This window comes from Mustela nivalis (assembly GCF_964662115.1).
Source record: "Mustela nivalis genome assembly, chromosome: 5".
In the NCBI taxonomy this organism is placed as follows: domain Eukaryota; kingdom Metazoa; phylum Chordata; class Mammalia; order Carnivora; family Mustelidae; genus Mustela; species Mustela nivalis.
This window is the reverse complement of record NC_139024.1, coordinates 40,600,384-40,617,178: the sequence shown is the minus strand read 5'-3', so window position 1 is coordinate 40,617,178 and position 16,795 is coordinate 40,600,384. Positions and strand designations below refer to the sequence as shown.

At 42.0% G+C, this 16,795-nt stretch overlaps 1 protein-coding gene across 4 annotated transcripts in view; it reads left to right on the top strand.

Annotated features, from left to right (window-relative positions):
* The window catches only part of ANKRD6 (ankyrin repeat domain 6), a 189,917-nt gene that overhangs the window by 41,631 nt on the left and 131,491 nt on the right, over nt 1-16,795 (top strand). The window contains exon 1 of one of the 4 annotated variants that reach the window (XM_082730581.1): nt 7,993-8,339. The exons of the other annotated variants lie outside the window; for them this stretch is intronic. The gene's annotated coding sequence lies outside the window, so the exon portion shown is untranslated. Of the gene's footprint in view, nt 1-7,992; nt 8,340-16,795 lie in introns of those variants that run through there. 4 annotated transcript variants of the gene reach the window in all.

Genomic DNA, 16,795 nt, shown 5'->3' with positions numbered 1-16,795 from the left:
CTAAATGGGTTTTTCACTTAGTAGTTATTCTAGGTCTCTTTGCAACTTCTCTAAAGGAAGTCAGTCCCCTCTGCAAAGACCTACCCCCCCCAATAGACTAGTTGTTCACTCCTGTTACCTTTACATTTGTACATGTGTAGAATTGTTTTTTGTAGGACAGATTCCCACATGTGGAAATGCTCAAAGGGAGTGAACATTTTTTTAAAATTTTTTCTCTCTCTCCTTTTTATTTTTAGAGTCTGTTTATTATTTGAGAGAGAAAGAGAGTGCAAGAGAACACAAGCAGGGGGGTAGAGCAGAGGGAGAGGAAGAAGGAGACGCAGGCACCCCACTGAGCAGGGAGCTAGACTTGGGGGCTCAATCCCAGGACCCTGCAATCAGGACCTGAGCTAAAGGCAGTTTCCTAACTGACTGAGCCACACAGGCTTCCCGGGAGTAAATATTTACAGGTTTAACAGATATTGCCAAGTTGTTCTCTACAAAGGTGGTATGCATGTACAAATGAAAGTGAGACTAGTCACTTGAACTGAACTATAGTGGGGCTGTTGGTGGGGAGGGGGGATAGACAAGCCTGAGGTTTTGCCAGCGATTTTCTAGTCTAGAAGTTGATTCTTGGAATGGTTAGAAGATGTTGCAGTCAGTGTTAAATGAGATAAAAATATTCTTAGAAAAGAACATTTTCATAAATTTTAAAATGGAAATATAATTTTATTAAAGAATCTTTCAAAATAATGCATAATCCTACTCTTAAAAGATTTTCATTTTAGCAAATTACCATCTACATGTATTTATTTTACATGTCATAATCAGTGTATATGTGTTTTCATATTTTAGTTTTTTCACAAAAGTGTCTCATAAGTTGTTTTCTGTTTCTATATATCTTTCATTATGGTCCTGTAAAAGCCGCACAGTACTGAATTATGTTACTGTATCAGTAATTTGTCCTCAGTGTTGAAAGTTTAATATACAACCAAATTCTTAAACTGTGTGTTTTTAACTAGTAAGAATGATTGGTTTGTTCAGGCTTTAAGAGTAATATAGCTCATTGCAAAAAAAATTAGAGGGGACACCTGGGTGGCTCAGTTGGTTAAGTGTCTGCCTTCGGCTCAGGTCGTGATCTTGGGTCCTGGTATTGAGTCCCGCATCGGGCTCTGCAGGAATCCTGCTTCTCCCTCTCCCTCTGTGGCCCCCTTCGTGCTCTCTTGTGCATGTATTCTATCTCAAATAAATAAATAAAATCTTTTAAAAAATTTCAGAACACACAAAAAAATAGGAAGACACACACAGAACTCTTCCTATAACCTGTTAATCAACTCTGTGAACATTATAATAGATTTTCTTCCTGCCTTTTCTTAATATTTTATTTATGTACAGTTTATAACTATAGTGTTTATATAAAACATATTCATTTCCCATGTTTTTAAATCCTTTTAAGGGGATTTGAATTAATAAATTCAATTATTAATTAGTTAATTAAAATAAATAAATACACATAAATTTTTTCCTTTATATATATTTTCTAAGATTTTATTTATTTATTTGTCTGAGAGAGAGAGAGAACTCAAGCAGCGGGAGTAGCAGAGGGAGAGGGAAAAGCGGACTCCCTGCTTAGCAGGGAGCCTGCTGCAGGACTTGATACCAGGATCCTGGGATCATGACCTGTGCTGAAGGCAGACATTTAACAACTGAGCCACCCAGGCGTCCCTTTATTTATTTATTTATTTTTTTTTAAAGAAAAGTGAAAGGTGTTTATTTTCTTGACTATAAAAGTAGTTTGAAACTGTTGTAGGAAATTGGGAGATAATCCCAAATATCCATAATCCTAATACCCAGTGGCAAACACCTTTAACATTTTCACTTATTACCTTCATGTTAAAAAAAAATATTTGAGGGTGCCTGGGTCGCTCAGTTAGTTAAGCGACTGCCTACGGCTCAGGTCACGATCCTGGAGTCCTAGGATCAAGTCCCGCATCGGGCTCCCAGCTCCATGGGGAGACTGCTTCTCCCTTTGACCTCCCCTCTCATGCTCTCCCTCCCTCTCTCAAATAAATAAATAAAAATTTTTTAAAAAATGAGATATTATAGCATCAGTGGTTCTTAATTTGGGGTGATCATGAACCATTTTAAAAATCTTTGAGAATCCAAATTAAGAACTCTTCTTGTGGGACGCCTGGGTGGCTCAGTTGGTTAAGCAGCTGCCTTCGGCTCAGGTTGTGATCCCAGCGTCCTGGGATCGAGTCCCATATCGGGCTCCTTGCTCCGCCGGGAGCCTGCTTCTCCTTCTGACTCTGCCTGCCACTCACTCTGTCTGCCTGTGCTCACTCTCGCTCTCTCTCTGACAAATAAATAAATAAAATCTTAAAAAAAAAAAACTCTTCTTGTATACATAAAGATATGTAACTCTTTTTTTCTACTGACCGTTATAAAATAAGTATTTCCTTATCGTTGTGAACTCATAAATCTCTAAATTTGCTGATTGTTATGGGTTGAATTGTGTCCCCCCAAAAATTTGTATGTGGAATTCCTAACTCTCTTTACCCTATAGTGTGACCTTATTTGGAAGTAAAGTCTCTAGAGAGGTAATCAAGTTAAAGTGAAGTCATTAGGCTGGGTCCTAATTCATACCACAGGCATCTTTATAAAAAGAGGAAATTTGGAGACAGACATACACACAGGGAACATGCTGTGCATAGATGGAGATAAAGGCTATCTACAAGCCACGGAGAGAAATCTGCAGGGGCTCTTCCCATACTTCTCTCAGCGGGAACTGATACTCTGGCACCTTGAGTTCAGACTTCTAGCCTCAGCACTGTGAGACAGTACATTTCTGTTGTTGAAGTCCCCCAGTTTGCGGAAGTTGGTTAGGGCAGCCCTAGGAAACCAGTACACTGATATTATCATCTTACAGTGTATAGACATTTAGACAAATACTTTGTGCCAGGCACTGTGCCAGATGTTGGGAGTATTAAGCCAGTGAAGTCAAGTTCCCTGTTTTTAAGGTGCTAGATTGGCACATAATGTACAGAACGCTGGGATCATACTGTGATGGGCAATGTGTAGAGCATCCTAGGAGTCCAGAGCTGGGCCAGGGTGAGGGCAGACTTCCCCTCGAGAAGTACCACGTGAGCTGAGTTTTGAAGAACCAATAGGAGCCTATTTAACTATTCTGTTGTTATTGAACATTAGGACGTACTCAATTTCCTGTGTGTTTGGATTCTTTCTTTAGGGTAGATTCCTAATAATGTGTTACTAATAAAAGGATGTGAACTTTGAGACATCATTTTTAGGGCAATGTAATACCTTACCAGATAGATGGAAGTTTCCTGGTTTATTGAATCCTACTCTTTTACTGGTAGAAGTTTCCCCAGTGTTCTATTTCCAGTGTTTTGCTGTTATAAATAACCATGTAGTGTACATCTTTTTTTGTGTGTGTGTGTGTGTGATGCTTTTTTTTTTTTTAAGATTTTATTTATTTATTAGACAGAGAGAGATCACAAGTAGGCAGAGAGGCAGGTAGAGAGAGAGGAGGGGGGGAAGCAGGCTCCCTGCTGAGCAGAGAGCCCGATGCGGGGCTCGATCCCAGGACCCTGAGATCATGACCTGAGCCGAAGGCAGAGGCTTTAACCCACTGAGCCACCCAGGCACCCCGCGTGATGCTTTTTTGATAATTAGAATTATTTCCTTGATGATAGAGTTCTAGAAATAGAATTACATTATCAAAAAGGTCAGATTGTTTTTCAGAAATGCTGATGTACATTCCCATTATGAATCAAGTATGAAATCTATTACATCAATTTGATTTATTATAGTCTTATATAATTTGGGGTCTGGGAAAATAGAGTTCAGTGTTTCCCTGGTTGAAGACTGAACCCTTACTAGTGAAAGGGTCCATGGATAAAAGGACGAGACTGATACAAAGCGAAGGTCAAGCAAAGCTTGATTTCGCACCAAGCATCGAGAATCAAACTGACCAACCAGGGCCGTCTCTTGCAAAGAGGCGACCCATCCCAGTTTCACAGACTAATTTTTATAGAGTAAAGGCCATGTAGTTGAGTCTGGCTAAACATAAGTGGCCAATTGAATTACAATTCACCCCATGACAGTCATTTAATTCAGCCTATGACCTTGGCTGGAATGGGCGCCTTTGCCTGGTGCTCAAAAGGCGGGGCTCACACTCCTTGGCGGGTAATCCGTACGCTTTCCCTTGATTGTACATTTCCACCTGGCCTGGCTCATCCTTGGCGGGTAGGGAGGTAATACGTGCACTTTCACTGATTGGACGTTTCCACCTGGCCGGACACATCCTTGTATGTGGGCTCCGTTATCAGGGGCTGGTCAGTCATATTTCACCAGTTCTGTTTCTAAGCGCTTTTCTCTTGGGGGGAAGGGGCAGGTTCAATCTAAGTTTATTGCATAAACAACAAAATGGCTCGCTCTGGCTAAGTAGGCCCTTACAACTAGGAAATGAAGTGTCATTTGTATCACTTGGGTTGAAAGAACCCCTGTTTCTTGGGTTCCTTTCTTTGTCTGAAATAACCTGCTTGAAGGAGGCCATTGTCCCATCACAGACTTGCCTACACAACTTGCACGCTGGTTTCTAACCAGCAGATGTATGCGTTGGCCTCTGTTTATATTCTCTTAACTCCCCATCTATCTCAAATGTAACTATCGCAGATCAGCCTTCAGAGTTAGCTGTTTCATTTTTCTCCTGAGCTTCTTTTACCCTGACTCCTGTACTCTCCAGTCTGCTAGACTCCCAGTCCCACTTATGTTGGCAGCATAGCTACTATAATAATAAAAAGAACCACAGTCGTGACATGCTGGGGATATGGGCATCTGAAGGAGTTGAGTCAGGAGTGATGGCATTCTGTCTCATCGAGAGAAGAGTTTGTTAGTAAATACTGCCTTGTTTCCTTCATTTTAAAGTAAGCGTGAGGGATGCCTGACTTTCTTAGTTGATAGAGTGTGCAACTCTTGATCTCTTGGTTCTAAGTTTATGCTGGGCATAGAGATTACTTAAAAAATAAAATCCTAAAAAAATAAATGAAAGTGAGTGTGAGTACTGTAAGGGCCTATTTAGCCAGAGCAGCTCCATCTGGTTAAACAGTGATTTTGTTGTTTATGCAGTAAAACTTAAACTGACACCCCCCCACCCCCCTCCGGGAACTTACTTAAAAGCAAGTCAGGGAAACCAGTCCCAGGTGACAAAGCCCAAATACAAGGGTGGGTCAGGCCAGGTGGAGACATCCAATCAGTGGAGCAAGCATACTGTCTCCCTAGCTACCAAGGAGTGTGGGTCCCACCTTTTGGGCGCCAATTCTGACCAAAGTGATAGACTAGTTCAAATATCTACTAGGGTAAATTGTAATTCAATTGGTCACTCGTGTGTGACCTAGCATGACTGTGCAGCTTTCTCTGTGTTGTTGCAATCTCATTGGCCACCTGTGTGTGGCCAGGCCCAAACCAACCACATGGCTTTTGCTCTATAAAAGTTAGTCTGTAAGGCAGGGAAGGGGCGCCTCTTTGTAAGAGACCGCCCTGGCCGGTTGGTTTGTTTCTCAGTGCTTGGTGTGAAATAAAGGTTTGCTTGACCTTCGCTTTGTATCAGTCTCGCTCCTTTGATCACACCCATTATTGGGGACCTAACAAGTACCAGAGGTGCCTGTCTGGCTCTGTCAGTGGAACATGCAACTCTTGATCTTAGGGTTGTGAGTTCAAGCCCCATGCTGGGTGGATAGATTACTTAAAAATAAAATCTTGGGACACCTGCATGGCTCAGTTCATTAAGTGTCTGCCTGAGGCTCAGGTCATGATCCCAGGTCCTGGAATCAAGTTCCACATCGGGCTCCCTGGGCAGGGAACCTGGTTCTCCCTCTCTGCCTGCTGGTCCCTCTGCTTGTACTCTCTCTCTCTCAGTCTCTGGCAAATGAATAAATAAAATCTTTAAAAAAAAATATTAAAACATCCACAATAGGCCCTTTTAAAAAATGAATAAATAAAGTTAAGTCTTAAAAAAAAAAGTGCGTGTGAATACCAGATAACAAGCATCAATGAACGAGGACTATACCCTAATCAGTTTTGTATTTTAACTTGGTGACCTGCCTCGAAAGATTAATTAATTGATGTGAAGTCATAATCAATGTAATTTTTTAAATGCCCCACTCACTAATTACTTTTTTTAAAACTTCATTCCTGAAATGAGAAAAAAAGCAGTTCCCTTTTATGCATATTTTAAACATTTTATGCATATTTTAAACATGAAAAGTGTAAGTCTTCTGTATTTCTGCCCCACAAAGATAAGCAACCATGGTCTGTCATTTAGGATATGTTTCTCCACATTTTTTCTCCAAGCATTTAAAAAATGTAATGATACTTAACCTCACTAACAATAAATGAAATACAGAGTGACCAAGAATCAGATTCCCGACCCCCTGCCCCATCAAGTTCTCAGAGATAAAACAGGGAGGAAATGGGAATCATCTGCTTGGAGGGTAATTTGTCAATAATTGCCAGAATGTTTTTTTTTTAATTGCCTAAATTTTATATATACAGATCTTGCGCATTTCTTCTGCTGACTTTAGAAAAATAAGAAAGTCGGTAAATTTTATAACAATATTCTTTGGTATTTTGGTGGTGATAGTGGTGCTGGTGTCTTTTACTCTATGAGGAGGCTGTGTGAAGTCCCTCCCAGTCAACTTGGTACCCAGAGCAGTGCCATGAGGCAATGCGGGTCAAAGCAATTCTCATGATTCTTTCTCAACATAGGCAGAAAGGTCAGCTTCCCAGGGGACAAGGACTTTGGCCATTCCCTTCCTAAGTTGGAAAACCATCAGGGCCACAGAGGTCCTGGCAGACACGTTCAGAAGGCACTTCCTAGGAACTCCCCTGCTTTTCTCTGCTTCTACGGTCGAAACCAGCAGTGAGATTCTGCCCTATGAAATATTCTTAAAATTCAATTGACTGTAAAATATTTTCTAAATGTAAGTGCTGTAAGTGACCCAAATTATATTATCAGCTTTTTTGAGAAATGGAGAGAGAAAGGAGAAGGAATGTAAGGGAATGGGTTCCAGGGAGCCAACCTTGGCGTTTTCAAATCACAATAAGTGGGTGATGGATCTGCGTTGTGTGGTTTCAGAAATGACTAATGCTGGGGACTGTTTTGATCATTATCTGAGTGGCCCATCGCAATGTAAATCAGTCTTTCTACATTACACAGACTGTGTTCCCCCTTTTAAATCTATTTTTAAATTTCATAGTCCTTTTGTTTCCAGCTCTAAAAATCCCGAGAATCTCACATCAGAAGCTATAGAAGCCATGGAAGCCCAGTTGGGCTCTGGGCTAGAATGCAGAGGACCTCTGCCCAAACCTTTTCGTGCAAGTCCCCGGACAGGGAGGGCCCTGCAGGAAACTTCCTTGCCTGCTGACTGCTGAGGGACCAGAGATTTTCACTGTTAGAAAACTCTTCTGTGCTTATGCAGATGCTATCTCCCTCCAACCATCAATCCTTTGTTCTGCTGTCTGGAGCCCCCAGAATAAATCTCCTCTTTGTACCGAGGGTGTGTGGAGGATGGCCATTCCCCACCCCCTCCCTGTCCAAATCATTTCTTTCTCATCCTAGAATTTTTGCCCTCTTGTTTACCCAGTCTTCTCTGTAGAAAATAGTACGCCGACCGTCTATTCTCCTTCATCCCTTCCATAGTCGTAATAGTGCCTTTCTGATAATGAATCCTAAAAATAAGTTTGTTCGTTTGTTTTTGGCATCCACATCACACCATCATCTCATATTGACTTGTAAATAAACTAAAACCCCAGAGCAGTTGCTTTTGAACTTAGATGAAAGATGTAACATCTATTTCTCTGAAATCTTTTTCTTTTCTTTCTTTTTTTTTTTTTCCTTTCGGCTCATTCTTTCCGACCCAGACTGCTTTTGGAATTCTGATTCTGTCATCTTATCTAAAGCATTCATCTCTCCCAGCGTGGTGTCCTCGGATCATTTGAAAAGCCTGCCTGCAGATTGCTGATGTATTTACCTAGGCTCAAGGCTTGAAGAGGGTGACAAATCCCTCCTAATGAGTTTGCCAAATGCCTGCTGGCAGCCAGCATTTTCAAGGCTCTGTGGAGAAGGGACAAGGACAAAACCCAGGGTCTTGCTGCCCAAAGGGGCCCTGGCCACCGGAGTTGGAGCAATTTTGGTTTGACCATTGACATGTAAATGGTCACGGGGCCCCAGGCGGATCCCCAGCCGACCCTCCCACCAGCCCTCCAACCACACAAAGCCCTGGCCTGGAAGGGCTGCAGGCTTCGCCTCCTCGAGGCCCCTGGGCTTCCTGGCGCCAGAGGTAAGTCCCCTATCAGCTGTGTTGTAAAACTGGTCCATTTGGGGCAGTGATTATGAGCTGGAAAATTCCCCCAGCCACATACATGCAATGAGAGTGTTCTCTTTGGACCTCACTCTGTCCTGGATGCAGACATAAGCCCTATAGGGAATTTTGAAATGAAAAAGAATACTAAAAAGAAACAATCACATTTGCCTATATGCATGTACATATATAAGAACTTTTTGAATTTTACCTGAAATTTCTATAGGATAATTTTATTTTTCTTACTGTGTTTTCTGGAGTTCATCTCTCTCCCTCTTTCTCCGTTCTCTGTCTTTAAACTTCTTTACTTTTCCTCCTCCCTCCCTTTCCTTGTAGGGGTGGTAAATTGTGTAATTCATAAAGGAGATATTGCTATGTGCTTTACGAGTTAGACAAACAAAAAGTTACACATGATTAGAAGAAGCACCTGAATAAACCCCTGGTAAAAAATGGGGATATGCTGATATTCCCCACCTCGGAAACTTTAGTGGAAGAGTTTTTGTAGTGCTTGTGTCCTAAATGTAACAATGTGAATTATAAAATTTATGGTGCTCTTATCATGTGATGGAAGGTATATGTCATACTCTGGATTGATTTTGTTAGAAGTCCTTTAAGAACTAGCAAGAAATTGTTTAAAATGTAAGTTTAGATTTTACATTCAGAATGAGTGCTAGATTGAGTTAGAGGAGAATTTTTAAAAAAATCTTGAAATAGGGGGTACCTGGGGGGCTCAGTCTGTTAAACCTCTGACTCTCGATTTCAGCTCAAGTCATGATCTTGGGATTGGGAGTTCAAGCCCTGGGGTGGTGGGCTCTGTGTTCAGGGGGAGGAGGCAATCTGCTGCTTAAGATTTTCTCTCTTCTTCTCCCTTTGTTCCTCCCCCCTCATATAAATAAAAATTTTTAAAACTTGAAATAAAGGGTGTAATTTGGTAAAATATCTCCCATAGGACTCACTTTCCTGACTGCTTGCAGAGATGGTGCTTTTAAGAAAATATTTTGTTAATGCAAATATTTCCAGATTCACCCCTCTACCCCTCTACCCCTTCTCTCTGTCTCTTTGTCTCTGTCTTTGTCTCTCTGTGTGTGACTCATAGATACTTTTCTTCATAGTATGATTTCATTCAATACACGATGCATTCTGAAGCTTTGATTGGTGGTTGTTAGTTCAGATATTTTTTGCTCTTTTAAAGTAATTATAGTAATAGAATTATGCTTTTATATTAAAATACCCATAATGAAATTGAAAAAAAAAAACCCTCATTCAGTCTTAGATCCATAAATTCTGTCATTAAATATGAAGTCTATTTTAAGTATCTCACGCTCCAGTGAGCGCAGTGGAAAGAACATAAAACTAAGTGCTGTGAGGTATGGGAATCTGTGTCTTGCTACCTGAGTGGCCTTGGGCGCGTGACTAACTTCTCTGGACCCCCATGATACACTAAATCAGTGGTTCTCAACTAGGGGTGGCAATGTCCCTCAAGGGGTACTTGGAAATGTTGAGGGGGAACATTTTTAATTATCACAGTGTATGGGGCACTAATGGTTGAGAACCCCAGAAATTAGAAATGTTGAAATGCCACTCAGCCCAGTGATGAATGGACCTGCTCTGAATGCCAGTGGCACCCCACCTGCGAAACACTTGACTGGATATCTCTAAGATCCTTTCAGCTTTATTTCTCCCAAGTTCATAAGCAGAGCACTGAAGACATCTGAAGTGATACTGAACTCTTACATTTAGTGTCTGTATCTCACATTTAGCATTAGACGCCATGTTGTTGGAAGTGAAGTCAGACCCAGCAATGCTGGGGCAGGACCTTCATGGCTCGGCCGCAGGGATTCTGAGCTCTGTTGCTGGGTCAGTTTCCTACTCTAAGCACAGAGAAACACTGATACTGTTCAAAAGCAGGTGCGGAACCAGGTCTGGGTTTTTTGGTTGGCTTTGAATTTTCCTTCATGTCCTTCCTTCCTCAGAGGGATGGAGGGGGTTTATTGTGGCCACAGGCCTGGCTTCTAGGCCTTGGACCTGTCCACTTAGAGGAAGGCAGCTGTCTCTCTGCAGGGGGTCATTGTGGAGGCAGGTGGTGCCGGCCAGTTGTCAGAGGCCAGACCAGAGGCCTTGATGAGGCAGAAGGGGATTTGAACTAGAAGAAAGACTCCTGGGGAGTCTGAATTGTTAGATTGTTGAAAGTGTTTAAATTACTGATTATTTGACAGTGAAGAGCTATTAATTCAAAGTGTCACATGAAAACTTCTCTTAGGATTGTCTTTTTTTTGTAAAAAGTAATAGAGAGGGCACCTGGATGGCTCAGTTGGTTAAGCAGCTGCCTTTGACTTGGGTCATGATCCTGGAGTCCCAGGATCGAGTTCCGTATCCTATCCCGTATCAGGCTCCCTGCTTGGCAGGGAGTCTCCTTCTCCCTCTGACCTCTCCCCTCTCCTGTTCTCTCTCTCTCTTTCTCAAATAAATAAATAAAATCTGAAAAAAAAAAAAAGTAATAGAGAGATGAGTTATAAATCTTCATCAGAAATTTGCTATGAGGGGCGCCTGGGTGGCTCAGTGGGTTGGAGCCGCTACCTTCGGCTTGGGTCATGATCTCAGGGTCTTGGGATCGAGCCCCGCATCGGGCTCTCTGCTCAGTGGGGAGCCTGCTTCTTCTCTCTCTCTGCATGCCTCTCTGCCTACTTGTGATCTCTGTCTGTCAAATAAATAAATAAAAATCTTAAAAAAAAAAAAAAGAAATTTGCTATGATGTTGAATATATATCCAACTCTCATTAACTAAGTTGTGAGGTTACCTGGAAAATATATATATATTTTTAAAGATTTTGTTTATTTGACAGAGAGAAACACAGCCAGAGAGGGAACACAAGCAGAGGGAATGGGAGAAGAAGAAGCAGGCTTCTGGCTTAACAGGGAGCCTGATGCAGGGTTTGAACCCAGGGCCCTGGGATCATGACCTGAGCCGAAGGCAGATGCTTAATGACTGAGCCACCCAGGAGCCCCTGGAACATATTTTTTTATTAACATGTTGCTTGTAGTTACATAGATAATTTATTTAACTAAAAAGTTCAAATATGTATATATTTGAATATATATAATATGCTATATATACAATATAATAGTATCCTGTATGATATAGTAATTATATATATAGTATCCAGTATATATATCCTGCCAGTCTTAAAAATCTTACAAAAATGAGGTTCTAGTATGTGATATTTTATAACCTGCTATCTCATGAGCATGTCACACTATCTCATGAGCATGTTTCAGTAACATAGATATTATATAATTTTACATGACTTCTAGTGATCCATTGAGAGAATGGTCAAAGAGCACAGACAGTAGAGTCAGACTCAGACTTCATACCTCAGCTCTGCTTCTTATTAGCTGGGCAGGTCACTTCTTTGTGCCTTGGTTTACTCTTCCATAAAATGGGGAGAATAATAATACCCACTACATTGGAATGTTTTGAGAATTAAATGGGACACTAATTTTTATTTTTATTTTTTAAAAGATTATTTATTTATTTATTTGACTGGCAGAGATCACAAGTAGGCAGAGAGGCAGACAGAGAGAGAGGAGGAAGCAGGCTCCTCACTGAGCAGAGAGCCTGATGCGGGGCTCCATCCCAGGACCCTGGGATCACAACCTGAGCTGAAGGCAGAGGCTTTAACCCACTGAGCCACCCAGATGCCCCTAAATGGGACACTAGCTGTTGAGTGCATCGAATAAAGTAAGCACTCAATATCTGTGAGATACCGTCAGCATTGTTATAGGAGTATACCGTCTCTGCTAACCAATGCCCTGATAGCAGACATTCTTGCATCTTTGACATCCAATGGCATCTTTGACATTATTACTTTCATATCACTTCTTAAAAGTTGAATTTCTAGGCCAAAGAGCTAACAATTTGAGTCTTTGGATACATATTGCTGAATTGTCTTCCAGGAAAATTGTCTCAGTATTCACTCCTACCATCTTTTCTTAGCTGAATTAAAAAAGTTCTAATATTCTTCATGCTTTGAGACCCCACCCCTTCCAATAATTGGGAATTTACATTAATTAAATATTGCTCTGGGGCAAGCATAATTAAGGAAATGACTTAGCCACAAGACAAAGTAAATAAAACATTCCATAGTCAAATAAAAAAATAAGGTATATCACCTGCCACTTGATATTTTCTGCACTATAACTTCTTCATTGATCAAGAATTGTTTATGTGTGAGAGGATGTGAGTGTGTAAGCCATGAGCATGGTCGTTATGCTGTCTTCCCCCAACCCTATCTATCTATCTATCTATCTATCTATCTATCTATCTATCTAAGATTTATTTATTTATGTTGGCGGAGAGCACGAGTGAGCACAAGCTGAAGGAGTGGCAGGCAGAGTGAGAGGGAGAAGCAGGCTCCCCACTGAGCAGGAAGCCCAGGGACTCATCCCAGGACCCTGGGATCATGACCTGAGCAGAATAATCCACTGAACCACCAGGTGCTCCTTCCCCCAACCCAATTTAATTTCTAGATATACTGGAAGAAGAAACAAACCCTTCTTTCAGGAACATAATAGAAAATGTACATGAAATTAATGATGTAATTTATAAAACACATCAATCCCTTCATTCTGTGATATGTAAACATTACTTACTTCATTGTGCAGTTTTTGCTTTTACCATGAAAACATTGTTGGAAGTTGGTTTACGCAAAGATGGGATGCATAGTGTCCCCTGTGTACTTGACTTTGTGGTGAGTACTCTGGTCCAGGTTCTTGTGCTTCCCATTGCTGGGTGATGACTCAGTCCCCCCACACATCCTCTGTACTTGCATGATGAAGCCCTCCCCCACCTCACCCTGTACAGCATGTTATGGTCCAGTCTGGCCTTCCTGTGTGTTACTCTACAGTGTTGCTAGATGAAACCTGCTTCTGTTTTGTTCTCAGTAATTCACCCACTTGCTTTTGATTATAAACACAAATGCAAATATGAACAATTTAAACCACATGACCTAACATAACTCTGAGGGAGACATCCAGATGATTCCAAATATGTTCAGTTTAGATTCTCATTAAGAATGCAAAATGTAGGGACACCTGGGTGGATCAGTTGGTTAAGCAGCTGCCTTCAGCTCAGGTCATGATCCCAGTGTTCTGGGATCGAGTCCCACATCAGGCTCCTTGCTTGGCAGGGAGCCTGCTTCTCCCTCTGCCTCTGCCTGCCACTCTGCCTGCCTGTGCTCGCTCCAGCTCCTCTCTCTCTCTGACAAATAAATAAATAAAATCTTTTTTTTTAAAAAAAAGAATGCAAAATGTAAATATTCTCACTCAGAATTCTCAGATTTCTGAAAATACATCTTAGAACCCCAGAACTATGCATAGGAAATGCTGACTCCATTGCAGATACTGGCCAAAGTACTTTTGATAATTATTGGCATTCTAAAAAGAAACATGGGTTATGATTTTATTATTTTTTTTGGATTGAATACTTGATTCATTTTTGTTCAAGAATGGTGGCCTTCAAACTTTGGTTTGTGACCCAGTATAAGAAATGCATTTTAGGGACGCCTGGGTGGCTCAGTTGGTTAAGTAGCTGCCTTCGGCTCAGGTCATGGTCCCAGCGTCCTGGGATCGAGTCCCACATCGGGCTCCTTGCTCCGCAGGGAGCCTGCTTCTCCCTCTGATTCTGCCTTCCACTCTGTCTGCGTATGCTCTCTCTCGCTCGCTCTCTCTCTGACAAATAAATAAATAAAATCTTAAAAAAAAAAAAAAAAGAAATGCATTTTAAAAATAACCTAGTATGTAAACATATAAATACACCCCCAAGTGAAAAATTTGTTTCCCAAGATATATAGAAACTTTGATAGTTTCTATTCTATTTCATTCTTTAGCATGTTGCTTGTCTCATGACCCACAAATGGGCCATGACCTAGACTTTGGATATTGTGTTCCAGAGGTGGCTTGCTGTTGAGTATGAGCTGACTGTAAGCTTGGTGGGTTCTTACAGCCCTTTCATGGTAGAAGCCTGTTGCCTTCCTCTTGGTGCTGGGTCTAGGGCAGGCTTTCCATGCCTGGGGCCTGACCTCGGGCATGGTCTTAGTGCCATGGGGTCCTGGCAGGAGGTGAAGGCCGAGCACCGCATGTCGGCTGTCTGGGCACTTAAACAGCTTTGCATTTGAGAACTTCCATCCTTCCCTGGACTGGCTGCAGCAGCTGACAGCTCTGCTTGAGAGGGAAGGTTTAAACAAAGACAATAATTCAATTTGAGTGTCCCTGAATCATGTCTTTGTCTCTGCTCTTGACAGAACAGAAGGAAGTTGTTCATTATTAAGGATGCCAGCTGCCCCCGGATTGATCTTTCTGTAGCCAGGCCTGGCTCACATTCAAGTAGGTAGATAGGTGGTTCCCCAGTCGGTGTATTCGGAAGGGGGCCAGAAAATATTTTTCTTAAAATGCCTCCTGATCCCTGGGTGCCTAAAATTTTATGATTAAGTGTTCATTCTTTTAAATTTTTATAAGCTTTTTGGTCTCTCAGAATTCCAGATCAATATGAAAATGTCCTTAGGAAAGAGAGTGCCTTGAGATTGTATCAGATAACATTTAATGGGGATTTGAAAAGCTCTGAGAGCCAGGGGTAGAGGTGCAGGAGGTGATATGGAGAGCTCAGAGGCCTGTCCACAGGAACAGGGGAGGCTCAGGCCTGTGGAGGTATTTGTGTCTGATTGTCGTTTGAAAGGTATTTGAGGTTGTGAAGCTCCTTAAATGTTTTTATTGAGAATGTTGTGGAGCACTAGTGGCTTGGGGTGGATTTGAGTCGGGCTTAGGGTTGAGGGCACAGATGCCCACCAAATGTGGCCAGAACTCTTACAGCCACTTGCTATTAGGGATTTGGTGACGAGTATTGTCCAGTGGTTTGTGTTTTGCTAGCACATTTATTCCCTGTAGATGATATGACTGAAGGATGCTACCCACGGCTCATGGCTTATTCTGCCCAGTGCCTTCTCAGTACCTTGCACATACTTAGGCATTTCCCCTGAGTCTTAGCTTTCTGATTGCTCAGATCAGCACAGTTCAATTGCACATCAGTTTGTTTTTCCACTTGTTGGTTATCACAGAATTCAGAGCTGAAAAAGACCTGAGTGATCATCAAGGTCAGTGTTTTTTCAAGCTGTTGTTATCTACCCATGACTGGGTCATTAAATCGGCTTCATGCATGTTACTGACAGATACTGTTGGTGGTGGAATGGGTGAGAACCCCATACATGTTTACTTTCCCTGGCAAGCGCTGTGTGTCCCAGATATGCAGCACCTTCTGATGAGTAAGCACATGGACAACAACGCATTTCATGTGGCACGGACGTAGTCATTTTTTATTTGACAAATATCAGCTGCCAATTAAGCATCTATGGTTTATAGGTGCCGTAGTGAGGGGCAGGGATATGGAGGTGAGTAAGCCGTGGGGCCTGCTCTGGAGATGCTCAGGGGATAGTGGGGGAGACAGGCACAGAGGTTATTGGGATGATGTGAGGAAGACACGCAGTTACCTCCTCCTCAGCCTGCTGAGGCTCCATTGTGGAGACGCCGTGAGAGGACAGAAAACCATCCTCTGCAGTCAGAAAGCAAGACCTGGGAGGACTTCCGGGTGAGAGGTGATAGCTCAGCGTGGCCTGTGCTGTGGGTGGAAAATTTAATCCCTGGAAGCGAGGAATATTCCACTATTTGGAAAAATGGTTTATACAGATGTGATTAAGTGAAAGATTCTAAGATGAGATCATCCTGGATTATCTGGGCGAGCCCTAAATCCAATGGTGAGTGTGCTTTTAAGTATGAGGCAGGGGGAGATCTGACCAAGACAGAAGAGGAGGCCATGTGACCAGGGTGGCAGAGATTGGGGTGATGCGGCCACAGGTCAAAGAATGCCAAGTGCGCCTAACGGATAAGGCATTGGCCTCCCAAAGAATGCCAAATGCGGCAGCCTCCAGAAGCTGGCAGAGACGAGGAGTGATTCTCCTTAAGAGCTTCTAGATGGAGTGCAGGCCAGCCCACCTTGATTTTGGAGTCATGGCTTCCAGAACTGTGAGAAAATAAACTTCTGTTGGGTTAAGCCTCCAGGTTCATGGTAATTTGTTATGGCAGCCCTGGGAACCTTTTTAATATAGAAGGGTAGTAGGGCAGGATTTTAACATGTAGTATAAGGATCTTATAGGATTCACAGATGTGCTATGGGTATAATAATAGTATATGCTATAATAATAGTATATGTAATACTATATGTAAACACATTTTTCTTTTCCTGGAAAGAAATAGCATAGCCTGGATTTCCATAGACAGGACCTACTGAAGGAGGGTTTGTTTCTGGAGAGAGTACAGAGGAGGAAGCAAAGCCCTGTTTGGAAAGAGGCAAGTAAGCTGTCTTGCTGGAGCACAGATTTTTGTGAGAGG